Source organism: Cupressus sempervirens, chromosome 8, assembly GCF_028749045.1.
Source record: "Cupressus sempervirens isolate cs-2001-9-10 chromosome 8, ASM2874904v1, whole genome shotgun sequence".
Taxonomy (NCBI): Eukaryota; Viridiplantae; Streptophyta; class Pinopsida; order Cupressales; family Cupressaceae; genus Cupressus; species Cupressus sempervirens.
Window position 1 is genome coordinate 797,900,479 of NC_143125.1, and position 6,007 is coordinate 797,906,485.

The window sequence follows — 6,007 nt, forward strand, 5'->3', positions numbered from 1 at the left end:
GCTTGGGTATGATTTTGATATACTTGGATACATTCCATATACATTTGTGGAAGGTTCTTCACCAATTGTAATTGATGCATTTCTTATTACAAAGATAAATTTTGACATCATTGATGTATTCATTAAATTATAAAATATGTGCACTTCATAATTATGATCGACATTTTTTCATATTAATGATGCATATTTTTATTATCAAAGTTTTGATGACAAACTATTTATTAGAGTAATGAAGGAAAAGTTTTTTTTTTTTTTCCCTCATGAAAATGTGATTAATTTAAATTAATTTAATAAACGATCAAATAATCACATCAAAAATAGATTGAAATAGTCACTCCTTTAAGGTCATGTGGAAGTTTTTAAAATGGAACTCTTGCCCTAAAATAGAAACTGACATATGGACCTAGCCCAAAAAAAGAAACATGCATATGGGCCTAGTACATAAATTATATAAACAAGGGCAAATCTTTGAAGAAGTAACCAAGTAAAAATGGGTCAAGCTTAGAAAAGTGATACCTGCCAAAGCAGTTTTGACTATTGCATAAAAAAACTTATTAAGATTTTCATTATGTGAATTTCTTCTTCTCTTGCTTTCATTTTGGATCATTGAGTTTAAACTCAAATGTTACTAATCAAAGTATATGTGATCAAATCCAAAAAAATTAGGTAATGATTGATGTAGTTCACTATTACAAAGAGTAAAACTAAAAATCACATATTAGGGTGCAATGGGTACACTTGACAATTATGAAAGGTAAATTAGTCATTTATTTAGTTTTCCTTATAGTCGTGAAGACATGTGACCAAGATCTTACCAAACAATTACCAACTTTGGATTGGATGTTCCTTCAAAAATATTAACTTGATATATTGTTTAACGTTTAAAGTTTACTCTCTTAACTTGCAACATCCTTGAAATGTATTAAAAAAATAGTTAATAATATATACTAGGTACACCTTGAGATTTCAAAAGAACATAACTTTAATGTCCCAAGTCCAAATAATATGAAATCCAATTCTTAACCTTCCAAAAATAATTATTATTTGAATAAAAATGTTATCTTGCATTCACTTAAATCTTAGGCAACTCAAAATACAAAATTTCTTATTCATCCAATACATCACTAACTTTTGTTAATGGGGTTATGCTCTAATAGAAAGCTCATACGATTCTCAAGACATAGATTTATGCCCAAAGTAACATCTAATGTTGGAATTCCTAGTGATGATTCTTGGACTTGCATTGTGGGTTAAAGTTGATGTGAGTTGAGCAAGTGGCTTCTAACTTGAATGGATGGCTTCTTAGTTGAATATGTTGATTGGAGAGAAGGTCCTCCTTGTGACCTCCCTAGACTTGAGCTAGGCTAAAAATCCGAAAGGTCACTAATATAAATAAGTATATCATTACCTTTCAAGTTGATGGTGGTAATATTGAAATTTGATCTTCTCGCTAAAATGAGCATTAAATAATAGATGTGGATCCTAATCTCTTTCTTATAACAATAATGCTTGTATTACATTCAAACAATTCTAAGATATCAATAACTACAATCAATATTTATACCACCAATAATGACAAATTAAATTAACACAATGTGGCTAGAGTCAGCATCAGATGTTTATGTTTTCTATTGAAATCAACAACCTAAGAAGGGGGTTGACCTATACACAACCACATCCCAAAGGTGTCAAATAAAAGAACACCACAAAAACATGGGTGGTGGCTTTTATTAATAGAGGTCAACAATGCTTTATTAATAACACATGAATAGAGGTGATGTTAAAAAAAAATTACAAAAAATAAACAACTTGCATCAAGGCTAGTAGCCCTCCTCTCAAGGGTGGGAGGATATATCACTCATCACATTTGGAGAACAATGTAAGTTTGAGGAGCTATTTTCTTGGCACCGTTACATAACTATCTAGGTGATATTGTCCTTAGGATCCCCATCACAAGGGGGAGAATATAATAAAACTCCATTTGGACAACTGCTAACACAATGGTCGGCCTGTTGAACAAGTTGTACATTGTTGGCTAAAGCTTGGAGCATAACAAGAGCAGAAGGCAAAGAAAGGTCCAAATGGTTGGAGGAGGAAACACCAATAGGAGTTGGAGTGGTATTGGCAAGGATGTCACCCAAATTAATAGTAGGAGTGTCTCCCATATATATGTTATATCACATAAACATTTATAATACTTTATTTAACTTCTTTATGTGGAAATAATAACATAAATACCTAAGAAATGGATATTTTTCAGAATTTTTCTACATGTAAAAAAGAGAGAGCTTATTGTTCAATAAAAAAACCTACATTCACAAGAAATAAAAAAATAAATATAATAATGAAATTACATATATTAAAACCACACTTTCCTAAAATCTTATAAGAAGGGATCAACACTTACAAAATATAACTTCTAAATGAATTCATTTGATCCCCCACAAGGTAAAGAAACACTAATTTTTTGTTAGTATTTTCGTAAGTGTTGAGGAGACTATATTGCAAGCATGATTTAAGACAAGTGGGGTTCCATTCAAGGGGGTTTGATCTAACCCTCTTTAATTAAAGGAATCAATGGAACCTCTAAAGTCGTAAATAATCAAATTTTCTATTTTAAAAAAAAAGTTATTTTAGTTGAAAATAATGGTGTTCAAAAGGTGGGACATACTATTGTGGGATTAACCAATGATGACATTCAAAAGCGAGGTCGTAAAAGTCTAGTAATTGTATCTAAGGATTGTCCCTAACCTTCAGAATTATGCCCCCATGAAGAGGCTTGGAGATATTTATATCTACCAAAATGTGAATGAAGATAGAATACTCCATATCTAAAGTCAATTCATCACGACCAATAGAGTTGTCATTAACATCATAACATGAATTCTCCCAAAGAGAAATATTTATAATTCTAATTAATAGCAATCTCACATCAATTGGTTTAATAAGGGAGTTAAAGGAAGAAGATTGGGTTTTGACTAAGAGAGAGCGCTCTTCCCAAGCCCATAAATAACCCAATCCAAATTTCTTTCCTCATGCCTTCCTCTAATGAGGAAAAATAAAAGATGAAAAAAAAATTAGTAGAGGGAAAGAGCTCTACTTTACTAGCCATAGTGGACTCCCAAAGAACCCAAATGTAGTTACACATGTCACAAAGAGAATGCCAAAGGTTGAACAAACAACATATTAGACCCCTACACTAGCACAATTATTTTTTCTCAACCACATCCATGTTGCAAAACACCATCAAGGATGGTTTAGCACAAAAAATAAGGTAAGACTTATGTAGAGGGTGAAAAATCCCTAATTTGGTTGCTTACACAAAGCTAGGAATATTAGAAATACAAAATTAGAGATAAAGATGACAATACAACAACTTCCATAACATCCAAAAAATAATCTTAGGTTGATGAGTTCAATTAGGGGCAATGCCAAATAAAGAAGAAAGTGTGCGGGTAGGAGAGATTGAAACTAAGGCACCTCCCATGTAAAGATCGAAAGGGAACCTAGCATAGAGGGCAAGAGAACAACACCGAATACAATAACAAAAGCATTGGCATCTATGAATAGGAGAAACCATGGGTGGAAAGCACCCATTTGACAAATGAAAAGTAGAAGCAAGAGAAAGAATGACACCATCCTTTCAATTAAATGCAATACAAATTAGTTACAAAGAAATAGTGAAGAAAATGTAATATTATAACAAATGTGCAAGACATATATTAAGAGATAGAGTGGTTGATGAACCCACTCTGTGAAATCTTATTCAATGATTTTGATAGTGGATCTTGTCATTGCTCTTGTAGTTGACACTCCCTCCATCCCTAGTGTAACACTCATTATTTCATCTTTGTATGGTGTATGGTGTGGAAAACTCTTTAATGAAGTCTCTTTGTGATGGAGGTGTTGATGTGTCTTCCTCCTTGCCTCCTATCTAGCCTTTGGATCATTCAATTAACGATGGGAAAGATAATGATTCCTAACCTTCTCTAGTTAATGGTTTGATCTTTGATGGTTTAGGGATTGATAAAACTTCAAGTAATGTTGAGTTGAAGGTGCCAGGTAATCCCTTTGTGGCTTTTGGGGTGTCTTATGTTGAATGTCTGGAAAAAGGTGAGGACATTGGGTTTGCCCCTATTGCTAATGTTAAGCACTTGGAAACTAAACTTTTTATTGTATGCCATTCTATTGCTCTTGTACTTGATGATGACATAATGAAAGAGATTGATCAATATATTTTTGATCTCTTGTCTGAAGTTGTTATCTATTAATTTAAGGGTTATTGGCATAGTCATCTGGGGATCCATGTTTGGGGGCTGCTGGCCTAGACTATAAATGTTTTGTTTGTAGTGGTGTTTTGTATTGATGAGGTTCTTTTCTCTAGTTTTCATTATGTTTGGGGTTTCAAGACCCCATTAAAACCTATTTTTCCTAATTCAAAAACAAAATATGCAAGACATACATTTTACATGGTAAACCCAACTTGAAAATGTGGAAAGGAAAATTACACACAAAAATATTAATATTTTTAGTGAGCTTAGAAAAAATTTACAATCTTCATGCAACTACAACTATAATAATTATTTTCTTTTGAGGTTCTATGTGTGTGTGCATATGGATATATGTATGTGTGTTTTGTGTACATGTATATGTATGAATGTATGTGTGTATGTATGTATGCATGCATGGATGTACATGTATGTGTATGTTGTTAGAAAAAAGGAATAACTTAATTACTAGGTTATCTTGACTTAAAAATTAAGTTACCTTTACTTCACTCTTAAGATATCACTTTATGCATTAGTGACATTTTATAATTATATTAATTATTGAATTTTTTCCTTTGTAGGGCTTCTTATTTTAGGTTACCTAATCTTCTTTGTAAGGATTGATCATTGTATATTTTAATGATTCATTTTGATATGACAATATATTCTCTCATATTTTTAAACCACAAACCTTTTCTTTTTCACACCATTTTCCCTTGTGATAGGTTATCTTTGTATGTTGGTGATCTTGGATTCATGAAGTTGGATTGACAACTTCTACATGGTATTAGAGCATTGACATGTTGCATCTTGTTATATTTTTTGATGATTTATGGATAACAAGGTTTTAACCAAAAAAATAAAGATTTAAAAAAAATAAAAATTAGTAGGGGGTTACCTTTTAATGCTTCTCAAACCCTAACAAATTATTAGTAAAGTGATAGGGAGGTTAGATGAATCAATCACTGGCTCATGCTCCTACTCTTCTTGCGATACCTTTAGGGTGTCTTCCCACATGACTTATTATCTAAGGATACCTTGGTCTCTCTCTAGCCAACCCAACTACCAAGAAAGATTCATCAATCAAGTCGAAACTTGATGTTTTCTTGTTTCACTCATCATACCCCTTAAAACATCATAAAGGCTCCTAACCTCAAAATATTGAACTAAGCCTTACAGAGGTGTAGAAGTACTATAAAATACTTCAACTCAACCAAATAGGTGTGTTATAAGTCCCACTTGATTCATCTTCTCATCCAACTTCATTAGTTCTTCACAAATATGTCTAAAATGCTACTAGCCTCAATTAGGTCTCCTATAGCAAGAAAATAGGGAATTTCTCCCAATCCTTCCAAAGGAACCCTAAAAAAATTCTTAGGATTCTTGGATCATGTTCCAACCTCTCATGTATTTTGGGGGTATTGGGGTCACTACCTTCCATTCAATACCCTAACTCAACTTGAGTGAATTTAAGGGTTTTAGGGCTCTAACTGGTTTTTCTACAACTTGGGAAGTATGAGGTCATGAACTGGATTGATATGACCACACCCTCTTTGATAAACCTTGTAAAAACTCCTATATTAAATATCCAAGTGGAATCATGGCTCTAGATATCCACCTCTGCAAGTTATGTTGAATTCTCCATAGTCTTCCATAGCCAGGCTCACCACAAGCTTGTTCAAGACTTTAAAAATGGATTCTCTCCATTTAAAGGCCCAAGATTTTTTAAATTGAAGTTA